At 31.5% G+C, this 14,527-nt stretch overlaps 1 protein-coding gene across 2 annotated transcripts in view; it reads left to right on the top strand.

Annotated features, from left to right (window-relative positions):
- LOC130892969 (protein-L-histidine N-pros-methyltransferase) overlaps positions 1-14,527 on the top strand; it is a 125,865-nt gene that overhangs the window by 28,852 nt on the left and 82,486 nt on the right. The window lies entirely within an intron of this gene.

The following is a 14,527-nucleotide window of genomic DNA, read 5'->3' as shown; positions in this document are numbered from 1 at the left end:
CATCTTATATAATTGTTGCTAAATTTATCACATATCAAAATGTATTGTCTAGTTTTCCGCAAATATAACTTTCCATTATTTTTGTGAAGAAATTATTACTTATCATATTTAATAATAAATACAATAATTTGAATTAGAAAACAATATATTTTAAAACGTGGAAAAAAATTAGTACAGAAAGACTAATGAAAAAAAAATTAATTATTATAATGTTTCAATAATTAATATTTCTTTACACTTTTTCCTACCCAGTAGCGTAGTCAAATCCTGTCCAAACTGAAAGAAATATTTTCTACGTCACTAGATAAAAGATTGTGGCATAGCCATATTGTATGTTTTTCCCTTACTGTACGTGACTGCTTTTTTCATTACTTAACCTAACTTCAGATTCATGTTTTACTTGAACTGATATTCTAATAGAATCTATCAACCGAGGATGAGACATCTATATACTTTCAGAATATCTGGGAGTGTCTGAAATGAACCAAAGGTTTGTTTCACATTCTTGATTTCTTTCCTTTCCCTATTAGATGATTCAGCCAAGCTGCGTAACCAGTCGCCAATCAAGATAGACCAAAAAAACGAGTGATAATACGTTGCGCATCGGCGATCGACACTTGTCGTTCACTCATGGTCATAGCACGCATGTGAAACGTGGGTTTGTGACGAAAACTATGCCATACTGTTAGTTAGGGGCCCGGCAACCTTCAACACATACAGGCGCGCCATCTACAGCATTTGTTTCGATCATATTTGATTCGAACCCAATTACATATAAAGGAAGTGTCATCACTAAATATGGGATACTGAATGGGACAGAATAAAAGAATCAGCATGGTATTTTCATGGAAACGCAGGACGCCTACAGAGACAACTAGAGACAACTACACAAATTCTGCCAGGTCAATCAAGCGATGAACATGACTATATCCACAAAAAAAAACGAAAAGCATAACCTTTGCTAAAGAGCCCGTACGATGTAAGCTGGTAGGTAGCTCAGGATCGAAGAAGTCTCTTAAATACCTCGGTATGGACCAGTTATCACGACACAGTGAAGCACCTAAGAAGCCAGATCAACAAAGCGACTACATGCGAAATGATAGTAAGGTTAGGATCTATAAGATTTGTATCAGGCTAATCATGACATACGGAATAGACACCAGAGAAGAAACCAACAAAGCTAAAAGCATGCTCACGACTATAGAAGGAAAAACAAGAATAGATCGAATCAGGAACACTGACATCAGGGAACAATGTGGGGTGCAAAAGATACTGGTACGCCCACGTGAGAAGAATGGAAGAGATTAGACTGCCACACATCTTATTTGAAGGGAAACCAATAGGGAAAAGAGAACCCGGACGACCACCTAAGAGATGGATGGACAGCTGGCGGTCTACCTGCCAGGAACTGATACAGAGGAACCTGGAAAACTAACAGATCATGAAATCTTAAAAATAAATAAGAAGAAGAACCGTTCTGGTATTATTAGCGTGCGTTGTATTGTTTTAAACTAAGCATCACAAGTTGCTTTTTCTTTGATTTGAAAATGTGTAGTGAAATACCAATAGAGCAAATTCGTCATTGTAAGTTTTTTGAGGGCGTAAATACTAAATACAGCTGACTCATTTCGATCTGAACGACCAGCGACATCTAATGGCATAAAATCCATTTTAAACAATCAAGAAAATTTTGGTCAACCACCTAAGATTGGAAAATTAAACAGACCAGATTTTTGGGTCTTCCATAATACGTCAACATGCAATAGCACCAAGCTATTAAATTACTCACTTTGGAGACGAAAAATTAGTATTTAATGGTAATCCAAAACCTCAAAAGGCAATAGCTTTTGGTGGCGTCGAAACCTGGAGAAACTGTAAAATCGAGTAAATCCCTTCAATCGAAAAGTTCCTTCTTATATACAAGTCTGTTATGTACAATTCTGTTCATAGCAAGTCTTGGGACATATTTTTGCAATTTTTTATCTATGTAAATTGACATTTGTTGCCATGTTTACCAATATTAAGTTGTCAGGTAAGTATTTACAAAAATATTTCCATTATACCAAGGTATTTTTGTGAATTATTACAGTGGAATATTTTTTTTCTGAAGACTACTAAAAAGAAATAAATTCATCACTCACTAATTGTATCTATGATAACTAATACTCTCTTTACTCCATTTTTATTAATAAATCTAGAAGAGCTTGAGTTGATATGGGCATTTGGTCAAAAACTGTATTCGTTGGGCATTAGGAAAAATGCTCATAGTGATCTACAACGAAACAAAGAAGGTAAAACGATAAGGTCTTATGATTGTCCAGCTACAATGGAATTTTAAAATTAGGCGATTTCGCGCTGCGCCTTATAATCTTTTTTTATAAATGGTAGACACGCTTTTCATGAACTTCTTATTATAGAAGGCGATTTATTACAATATTTCTTCTAAATAATTTCTAGGAAAGTCTCTATTTATTTATTTTATTTGTTTCTTTTTGTTCTAGAACTTGTAGAATTCTATTTGCGGTATATAAATAAGTTTATGTAGCGCAGTTAGTTTAATTTTAAATAAATAGTTTTAGTGAATAGAATCGAATCAGTAAAAGTAATCGCAGAAATTATTTAAGTTATATTTATAAATAAATTATTATAAGTTAAGTGTATTGTATAGTGTGTAAATACATTAGAAAGTACGAGTTTATTAATTCACCCCACGAATAGAAAGAGTGTAAATAAATACGAAAAATGTTAACACGATGTTATTACTAAACAGAGCTACAGAATGAAAACATTGAAAGAAATCGTATTGGTTCAGAGTAGAACAACGAAATCGGCTACTTTCATTGCACAATTTCAATACTTTTTTATCTGGAAAGACAATTCGTTCCCAAAATTCAAGATCACGATACATATAATTGAGTGCAAACACAACTCTGGATTGCTAGCACACATTTGAAAGCAATGCGTTCCTAATATTTGCACAGTTTTTCGAATCTAGAGCTTCTTCTACATGCCGTATGACGGGAACCTGAAGAGTTTGTTGCATATGCAGCCGATTCGAAGGGATGTTCTCTTAAAAAACTAATTAATGCCACAACTTGTGCGTCATTTGAATTTTTTCTTTCTCCACACCCAACCTTTCGGTGCAAGTTCCCATCGCTTCTTCACTATGGCTACGGTACAATAAGACCTAGGTGAGTTCCCAGTCTTCCAATTTGGCAAAAATGATATTTTTGTGAATTTCAGTTAACTGAGGAGGCATTAAGTACACTTTCACTTCATCTGAACTCAATTTAATTATTGAATTATTTGTCACTGTCACAAAATGTGAGTGTATGCTTTTTCAGTGAATATAAGTGTACGTCACTGGCGATAATCAACCACATCGTCACTATCTCATAATAATTATTGAATAAGATTTTTTTTCAGTAAGCCTCGACCGCCTAATGACTTTTATGTAGAGTTGTTACCAAAAAACGTAATTATGTAATTAGTTATGCTCAAAATGACAGTCAGGTAAAAGATAGACTAGCCAAGATTTTAATGAACAGACATTTTTCAAACAAGCTCCTTTTATCTCTTATTCTCGCCTAAAAAAAAAGACACGTTACGTGGCTACTGTGTAAATAAATTGGTTTTTAAAAGTATTGAAAAGGTTTTGTAAATAGGAAAGTTTTAGATTAATTTGAATTAATGACACGTGCAAGATGAAGAACAACAACAGTTTTTGGTCGCGTAGGTTTAGTTCAAGTTATATAGCAAAGAATAATAAGGTTTATAACCTCGTCATAATATATACTGGGTAGTTTTTATTGTATCTCTCCTTACGAAAAAGTTATCAACTAGAATTCTTAGCCCATCATAGAAAGAAAGCTCATAAATAAAAACAAACTATCAAATATTTCTCTTGCGAGATTAATGCTATGGAACGAACAGAAAAATCACCTTGAAGATTTTTATTTTTGTGTGTATGAAACCTCAGGAGTCAATACTCTTTAAAAAAAGGGAATATCATTATATTGAAGCCAAGTCAGCTTAAATACCTCAACAACGTGACGGACACCATCCAATTCCTACAGCGCCTTTGAATGAAGAAACTGAAGATTATGCGGAAAACCTTGACCCCACAGATCCGGATTTCATTCTCCCCAACTCATTTGAACCTCATTTGACCACAAACATCGAAAGCAAAAGATAAACCTTTAGCTCACGTCTCAAACACTGGAATCTCTTAGTAAAAGGCACTAAGGTAATCTTTTTTCGAGACCGCCACAGTTTTTAGTATTGATGATACTTTTGGTGCCATCGTGTTTTACTGGTTTTTCGAATTCAATCATAGTAGCACTTCGCTGCAGGAGGAATTCAGTGAAAGTCGTCCAAAATCGGCTTTTGTACCAGAATACATCGATGCTATGCGAAAACTGATAATGCACCGCAAGATTAAGCTATTCTCAGGCATTAGTTCCACCCGAATACATTCAATATTACATGAATATTTGGCTGTCAAAAAGTTTTTTTCGCGCTGGATCCCGCATAATTTGACAATCGCTCGTATCGATTGATGTAATGCTGAAAAAATCGACTGCGGTGTTTCAAAAGACGTATATAAGATCGACAGACGACAAATCATGGATCCAGGACTATATGGGTCTTCCAAGAGGATCCAAATTCAACAAAAGTTGTTCGCACACACGAAGCACTGAATGGTAGACCAATATCCTGACAAAAATCATAGAGCAGGACATGGATCTTCAATGACGTATCTGTTAAACATTTTTCAATGAGCCTAAACAGTTTTCTAATTTTCACTATTTTATATCCGGAGAACTCTTCGGCAATCTTTTTTAATGACTTCCAAACTGACGTGTCATCTTGAAACCAAATTGTTTATTGAAGTTGAGTATTTCAACATTCTTTCATTAAGTACCTTCTCTACCTAAAATTAGTATCTACCGTATTAACCACATCTGACCCCCAGCGACTTGTTCTTGTTCCCGAACCTCAAACTTTCATTTGCAAAAGAGAGATTATAATCAGGCGAGGAAGTTGTGGCGTGTTCAAAGGACACATGTTCTGGAAATGCTGGCCTGTGCTGCGATTTCTAGATTTTCTAGACTATAACAAGTATCGGCTGAACAAGAACATAGAGCTTTGGAACAATAAGTCCTCTTACAGAGTAATAAAGACGTTTTTCACCGAATAAGAGTTGAATAAAATAAAATATGTGTACATATCAAATTAGTTTCCACAAGCCACAAACGAATATCCTTTGTGTTATTTAATAAACTTTTAATCGAATTGAAAATATTTTTTTTAAAACCGCAAATAATACTATAGTTTCCTCTTATTATTCTCATTATCCAGAGAGTTAGATCGAAGGCCGAGAGACCTTTCTCCGTCTCATCTTCTTCTCGATCATCTCAATTGCTTCAATCTTCGTTCGTGATATCATCAATATCATAATTTCTTGCGTAAGACAGTAGCTGCCCGGCCTGGCTTTAATAACCGTACAATTCTCAGAGACGTTTCGTTTTGATTTAATTCGATACAGTACCTGCTGCCCCGGTAACGGTTAAATAATAATAGATTTAAGCCTTTCAGCAGCTTTGCAATGCATTTTTAAAGCAGTTACTTTATTAGTTAATTCTTTTATCTATGTTTCAGTAATTCAAATCATTTAATTCGCAATCGCACATTTCGCAATCCACAAATTAATATGAAAATATTTAGAGACCTTACGAGAACATCTTGAAAGTGCTTTGTCTTGTGAAATCAGAGTTTTGAAAGACGTGATACACAAAGTTATTGAATAGCAACTTTTACTTCCTTATTACCTCTAAAGTTTTGTGAGAACTTCTGCAGATCCTGAATCACGTATAACTTCTTGTAGATAAATTCAAAAAAGACATGAAGTGATTCCTCATGTTATTGTGCAAAATAATTTACATGGTAGTTTCTCGATGAATAGATTTGACAACAAACGAGAATTGGAAACTCCGCAGCAATTTAATATAAGCTGTACATTCAAATTGACTTTTCTCAATAGGTCAATTTATCCAAAGTTTGCTCGAAAAAATTTTTTTTTGTTTTTACTTCAGTCGAAAATTTATTCTGTCATAAATTGAGTTTTCTGTGATTAATTTGATCAAAAATTGATTTTCTTCATTTAATTATAACTGAAAATTGCTATTCTGAATTCAGTTTGGTCAAAAATTGTGAATGTAACTCAAAATTTGGTCGAAAAATTTCTTGTTTATGTTTAGTTTGAGTTCACTTTGATAAAAAATTGAATTTCTAAGTTGAAATAGTTATATTCCAAATAGAATTTGACCCAAAAAATTGGTTTTCTTATGTTAATTTGATCAAAAAACACTTTCAAGTAGAATTTGCTTGGAATATTGTTTTTATGAAGTTTTATTCAATCTTAAAGTCAGTTTTCTGATATTAATTTGATCCAAAATTGATTATTCTTGAAAGAATTCCATGAAAAAACATTTTATCAAGACAATTCGGTCGAAAATTCACTTTTGTAGGTAGAATTCAGTTAAAATTTTGGTTTTCTCATGTTAATTTGATCAAAAAATCACTTTTCCAAGTATCATTTTTATGAAGTTGTATTTAATCAAAAACTTAGTTTTCTGATATTACTTTGATCCAAAATTGACTTTTCTTGAAAGAATTCCATGAAAAAACTTTTTTTTCAAGTCAATTTGGTAGAAACTTCACATTTGTAAGTAGAATTCAGTTAAAATTTTGGTTTTCTTATGTTAAGTTGATCAAAAACACACTTTCCAAGTAGAATTTGCTCAGAAGATAGTTTTTATGAAGTTCTATTTAATTGAAAACTCAGTTTTTTGATATTACTTTAATCCAAAATTGACTTTTCTTGAAGGAATTCCATGAAAAAACTTTTTTTTCAAGTCAATTTGGTAGAAAATTCACATTTGTAAGTAGAATTCAATTAAAATTTTGGTTTTGTTATGTTAAGTTGATCAAAAACACACTTTCCAAGTAGAATTTGCTCAGAAGATAGTTTTTATGAAGTTCTATTTAATTGAAAACTCAGTTTTTTGATATTACTTTAATCCAAAATTGACTTTTCTTGAAGGAATTCCATGAAAAAACTTTTTTTTCAATTCAATTTGGTAGAAAATTCACATTTGTAAGTAGAATTCAATTAAAATTTTGGTTTTGTTATGTTAAGTTGATCAAAAACACACTTTCCAAGTAGAATTTGCTCAGAAGATAGTTTTTATGAAGTTCTATTTAATTGAAAACTCAGTTTTTTGATATTACTTTAATCCAAAATTGACTTTTCTTGAAAGAATTCCATGAAAAAACTTTTTTTTCAAGTCAATTTGGTAGAAACTTCACATTTGTAAGTAGAATTCAATTAAAATTTTGGTTTTGTTATGTTAAGTTGATCAAAAACACACTTTCCAAGTAGAATTTGCTCAGAAGATAGTTTTTATGAAGTTCTATTTAATTGAAAACTCAGTTTTTTGATATTACTTTAATCCAAAATTGACTTTTCTTGAAAGAATTCCATGAAAAAACTTTTTTTTTAAGTCAATTTGGTAGAAACTTCACATTTGTAAGTAGAATTCAATTAAAATTTTGGTTTTGTTATGTTAAGTTGATCAAAAAATCACTTTTCCAAGTATCATTTTTATGAAGTTGTATTTAATCAAAAACTTAGTTTTCTGATATTACTTTGATCCAAAATTGACTTTTCTTGAAAGAATTCCATGAAAAAACTTTTTTTTCAAGTCAATTTGGTAGAAAATTCACATTTGTAAGTAGAATTCAATTAAAATTTTGGTTTTGTTATGTTAAGTTGATCAAAAACACACTTTCCAAGTAGAATTTGCTCAGAAGATAGTTTTTATGAAGTTCTATTTAATTGAAAACTCAGTTTTTTGATATTACTTTAATCCAAAATTGACTTTTCTTGAAGGAATTCCATGAAAAAACTTTTTTTTCAATTCAATTTGGTAGAAAATTCACATTTGTAAGTAGAATTCAATTAAAATTTTGGTTTTGTTATGTTAAGTTGATCAAAAACACACTTTCCAAGTAGAATTTGCTCAGAAGATAGTTTTTATGAAGTTCTATTTAATTGAAAACTCAGTTTTTTGATATTACTTTAATCCAAAATTGACTTTTCTTGAAAGAATTCCATGAAAAAACTTTTTTTTCAAGTCAATTTGGTAGAAACTTCACATTTGTAAGTAGAATTCAATTAAAATTTTGGTTTTGTTATGTTAAGTTGATCAAAAACACACTTTCCAAGTAGAATTTGCTCAGAAGATAGTTTTTATGAAGTTCTATTTAATTGAAAACTCAGTTTTTTGATATTACTTTAATCCAAAATTGACTTTTCTTGAAAGAATTCCATGAAAAAACTTTTTTTTTAAGTCAATTTGGTAGAAACTTCACATTTGTAAGTAGAATTCAATTAAAATTTTGGTTTTGTTATGTTAAGTTGATCAAAAAATCACTTTTCCAAGTATCATTTTTATGAAGTTGTATTTAATCAAAAACTTAGTTTTCTGATATTACTTTGATCCAAAATTGACTTTTCTTGAAAGAATTCCATGAAAAAACTTTTTTTTCAAGTCAATTTGGTAGAAACTTCACATTTGTAAGTAGAATTCAGTTAAAATTTTGGTTTTCTTATGTTAAGTTGATCAAAAACACACTTTCCAAGTAGAATTTGCTCAGAAGATAGTTTTTATGAAGTTCTATTTAATTGAAAACTCAGTTTTTTGATATTACTTTAATCCAAAATTGACTTTTCTTGAAGGAATTCCATGAAAAAACTTTTTTTTCAAGTCAATTTGGTAGAAAATTCACATTTGTAAGTAGAATTCAATTAAAATTTTGGTTTTGTTATGTTAAGTTGATCAAAAACACACTTTCCAAGTAGAATTTGCTCAGAAGATAGTTTTTATGAAGTTCTATTTAATTGAAAACTCAGTTTTTTGATATTACTTTAATCCAAAATTGACTTTTTTCGAAAGAATTCCATGAAAAAACTTTTTTTTCAAGTCAATTTGGTAGAAACTTCACATTTGTAAGTAGAATTCAATTAAAATTTTGGTTTTGTTATGTTAAGTTGATCAAAAACACACTTTCCAAGTAGAATTTGCTCAGAAGATAGTTTTTATGAAGTTCTATTTAATTGAAAACTCAGTTTTTTGATATTACTTTAATCCAAAATTGACTTTTCTTGAAGGAATTCCATGAAAAAACTTTTTTTTCAAGTCAATTTGGTAGAAAATTCACATTTGTAAGTAGAGTTTATTTGAAATTTTGGTTTTCTTATGTTAATTTGATCAAAACATCAATTTCCCAATAGAATTTGCTCAGAATGCTGTTTTTTAGTGAAAAACTCAGTTTTCGAATGTCAGCTTCGACCTTAAGTGACTTTTCCTTGTAGAAATTCATAGAAAATCAAGTTTTTTCATGTTTCTTTTGTCGAAAATTATCTTTTCTACATATAATTTGTTCATTATCTCATTTTAATTAAAATTATTCAGTCGAAATTGATCTTTATACGTAAAATTCGACTTTGTGATATTTGAACAAAGCTCTTAGAATTCCATAAAAACTTTATTCCTTCACGTTAACGTTATTGTAGACAAACCCTTAATTTAAATTGACTAGCGACCTCACCATTGCCACAGATGTAGTTCAGAAACTGAGATTGGAATTTAAATTAAACACCATTATGTTGAAAAAGTGGCTGGATTTCGAGAATAACGATTATTGCTTGTGGTTATGCTCGGTATATACGAAACCATTGTTTCGTTCGCCTCCTCTATTCAACTGAAATATGAAATATTTCTCGGATTAAATGTCTAAATGATTTCGAACATAATATCACATCGAACACAAACAGCATTAAAAAAATTAGAAAAAACTTCAACTCATTTAAAATAAATAATGTTCATAAATATTTGTGGTCTGAAATAAATAACCAGCAATAAGACGATTTTATTTTCCATTCAGCTTTTATTGACACTTTGACAACACTGTTGACACCAAACGATATACGTATGACAAAAATTGGCACGATAGGTTTTCTTGGGACATTTATTTTCGTAAAAAGTACAGACATCAGCTGTATTAAGAGACATTATTGGTACAAATAGAATAAAAAATTCTTCTGGAAGTCCCCAACAATAATTTGAAGGACTACACTTCATATCCCGATAGCGCATCGGGTGAAAGTAAATTCCAGTCGTTTAATCTAGAACCCAAAAACTCAGTTTTTTCTTAAACAAACTCAAAACACGTACTTAATCGTTTATATAAATAATTGCGATTCGTTTAAATTTGGTGGTTCATAATTTGGATCACTATCTTCATATACCTTATGGTGTTGGAGTGGACTCCTAACTTTCTAATCCAGGGGTGTCCAACTTGCAAGGCACCAAGGGCCAAAACTAAAACCTTTGATGTGCTTGCGGGCCATATATTAATTTTGTTAAAGTAATAACAAAATAATGTGAGGTATAAAAATAATTAAAAAAAAAAAAAGTATTATTTCTTTTGTTGCTCATCGAGTATGTTTTTGTAAATGAATCGAAAATTTATACATATATTTTTTTGAGAGGAAAGAGAAACATTGCAATAGTAATAAAAAGTTATATCTAATGTGAAGACTGTGGTCGATCGGCTTCATCCACCAATGAGGAAATGTCCACCTCCAGTTCAGTTGTAGACAGTCTCATGAGATGACGTAAGGAAGAATCGGTGAGGTTGCTTCTGTTGTGGTTTTTAATGTACTTCATGGAGGAAAAGGCACTTTCACATGTATATGTGCTTCCGAACATTGATGTAATCTTCAGTCCAAAATCTCGCAGATTTGGAAATTTCTCTTTAGACAGTAATTTGAACAATTCAGGTCCCCTTTCTTGTCTGGTGATTAGGAACATGTCAGCTTGAAGGTCAAATAACTCAATTTGTAAGTCGGGTGGTTGATCTTCAATGATTGCTCCAAAAGGATTATTATAAAGCAGTAAACTGCTTTTGAGACTATCGATTTCTTCAAATCTTGTATTGAATTCAACAATAACTTGTTGAATTTGTGAACTGCAGCATGAAAACTCAATATTTTCCTCATTATTGAATTCTTCTGCTAGTTGCAGACAGCTAGGGAAGCATGTAGGTTGTTATTTTCCAAAGCATGTTTAAACACGCTCAGCTTATTCCGAAATTCGTTTATTTTTCCGATTAAATCTGAAACCGTCTGGTCTCTTCCTTGAAGAATCAAGTATAAAATGTTAAGATGATTAGTCAGATCTGTTAAAAAAGCTGTCTTAAGAATTCTGGATCCTTAAGCTTTTTTCCAGTTCAGTTGTGTCCGATGAAACGTATTCATTGAGGAATGCAAGGATTTCCTTTCTTATGGCAAAAAACCGTTCCATGCACTTTCCTGCACTCAGCCACCTTACTTGGTTGTACATTAGCAAGTCTCCATACTCAGCCTCTGTTTCCACTAAAAACTGCCTAAGTTTCCTGTGTAGAAGGGATCGATTTCCACCTCTAATCTTATTTATAATCTTATTCATGGTTTGAAAAAATTGATTTTGCTTGACTGATTTTCCACATAAAGCTCCCTGATGTATAATACAATGGATTGCAGGACAAGTAACACCATTCTCTCGAAGCAGACCCACTAATCCAGTTTTTTTACCTGTCATTGATGGGGCCCCGTCTGTTCCTATTTCATTTATCGAAACCTCTAATTCTATCAACTGCTTTCTTCACAGCTTCATAGATGTCGTTTCCTTTAGTCGTTCCATAAAGAGGGCAGATATCAAATAACTCCTCTTTATTGGTAAAATCGTCAAAAGTAGTACGCACAAATATTAGGAGCTGACTAACATCTGATTGATTTCATCCAGACAAAGTGAGAAATATGACCTTTTTTAACTAGGCTAAGCATAGACTTTTCTACCCATAGCACCCATAGCAACTATCCTTCTTTGTATGGTTTGATGTGTAAGTGGCACTGATTGAAATTTTTCCGCCATTTTAGAATCTTCAAAAGCTTTGGCCATTTCAACGGCACACTTTTTAATTAAATTGCCATCAGTAAAAGGTTTTTTGCCTTTGCTAGCTCAAGCAACACGGCATTTTCATGTTGTAAGGTATGTAAGGATAAAGAAAATATAACTCCGTAAAACATTTCGCGGGCCGCTAGTTGGACAACGCTGTTCTAATCGATTTGGAGTCTTTGGCTTAGGCAGTTCGACGCTTTGTAGGCTAGGTCTGTTGGTCTAAGAGAAGTAAGTAAAACTCGGTTTTATGCTGTTAATTTACTCAGAAATAGACTTTTACCACTGAAATTTTGTCAAAATTTTGATATTCTTATGTTAATTACATTCACAATTCATTTTTTAGGGTGAAATTCACATTTTAAAGAGAAATTGAGTGAAGAATTGACTTTTTCATTAAAATTTGGTATGAAACTCAGTTTTATAATGTTAATTTAGTCAGAAATAGACTTTTACGAGTAACATTTGGTCAAAATTTTGATATTCTAATGTTAGTTACGTTGACAATTCACTTTTTAAAGAGGAATTGAGTTAAGAATTGACTTTTTCATCAATTGACTTTTTTGGTATAAAACTCGGTTTTATTATGTAAATTTAGTCAAAATTTGGCTGTTACAAATAAAATTTAGTCGAGGCACGGCTTTCTAAGAAAAATTGAGTCAAAAATTATTTTCTACGATGTTAATCTTATTAAAAATAAGCTTTTCTTAGTAAAATGATTTGAAAGCTTAGATTTTATGATGTTATTCATCTATTGGACTATCTGGAGTGGAATTGAATAAAAATTTTGATTTTATGAATCTTAACTGACGTTGATACAGTTATCTAAATGGAGTTATTCAAAAAAAGACAGGTATGTGAAGTCATTTCATACCTTATTCGTGTCCTTATGTAGAGATCAACAGACAAAAAGACCTGCCAGTACAGTTAATATCAAATAGGAAGAGAAACTGAAGAATATACACAAATTTTTCTGTTCTTGTTGTTTCCCGGACATATTTTTATTAATTTGCAATAAATTTTAACTGGTATTAACTAAACATGGAACAAGGAATTTTTCACATCTTCTTTTAAGACTCGACAAATCTTTTCGTATTTAACCAATCATTACACGATAAAGTGCCCTCCGCATGCTTACTATTAACACTTAACTGACTTTCACCAGTACAATACCACGAAAAAGTACATTAAAGTTGATGTGAAGAATCTACCTGGACTACATAATGATAATAATAAAAAAAACTTAAATTTTTAATTGAAATTTCGATCGCAGCCGCGGTAATTGCCGCTCGGGCAATTTCAGAAAATTAAACCTATCGGACACAAAGAAACTAAATTTTTATTTCATATCTTTAATGATATCCATTGAATAATTAAAATAACTAAGAATTACTCTCAGAGTCGGTAGCAATAGTATTTATTTTACAGAAGATTAGTTCTATAGTTTTTTATGTCTTAGAGACCAATTCTATTTTTATAGTTCACCCTATCGTCGTTTTTATCGTCTACTATGACAAACATATCCATGACAAAAAAAGCAGCTCCTTTATGAAAAAACATATACAAGGCGAACCAATTCATTAAGAACGAAGATTCTAGAAGATGATGATATAGATCATAAATATTAAAATATTGAAGAACTGAACAATTGAAATAGTAACAAGGATTAAAACCAGAATAAGACTGTCGAAAAATATAACAAGATGACCACCATGGTCTGTCACTATCTATTCAAAATTATTACGAACAGGATCATAGAAAAGGTCAAAGCAGGAAGTTACAGGAAGGAAGAGAGCGGAAACATCAACAACAACCAAAATAATGAGGTCGAATTGAATAAAAACGATATCAACCATTAAGGCAATTAAAGGTAGAATGATAAATCAAGATATTAGTGAAGGAATTCAGGACGTATTGTGATAAGCTAGAGAAAGTACAAGGAAAGGATTCCGGAAAACAGATATAAAAGGTAAGGAACCACCAATAAGAAGAAATAAGAGCTAGAGCTTAGCGTCTTAATAATATAGTAGAAGGAAGAAAAATATTCAAAATTGAGCAGAACACCATCGCAAACTGTAGCAATGGCTCTAATGAATACAAAACAATCAATTATTTGAGCAATTGTTTTTTAGCAAAAAAAATTGGTCAAGTTGCGAATGCTATAAGCAAAAGCAAATGCTACTTGTTAACATGAATGAAATTTTTGAGCAAATTGCTTGTTCAATGCGTCTAGACCAGCAAATTTAAACAGTCGTAATCCACTCTGTTATACAAACGTGAGCAAAAAATCTGTGGCTTCTATTCTTTTTCTGGATTTAGCATCTCAAAGACATTTATCTTAGCTTTATAACCATCAAATAACCTTCTTCAAAAGCCACGTTTTCTTTTATTCAAAACGGCGCGAATCTTTTTCCATGTCTTTTGTAGACTGGTTCTCTCTCTTCATTCGGTACTATGCAAGC

Source organism: Diorhabda carinulata, chromosome 4 (assembly GCF_026250575.1).
Source record: "Diorhabda carinulata isolate Delta chromosome 4, icDioCari1.1, whole genome shotgun sequence".
NCBI lineage: Eukaryota > Metazoa > Arthropoda > Insecta > Coleoptera > Chrysomelidae > Diorhabda > Diorhabda carinulata.
The sequence above is the reverse complement of the archived record's forward strand: the minus strand, read 5'-3'. Positions and strand labels throughout refer to the sequence as shown.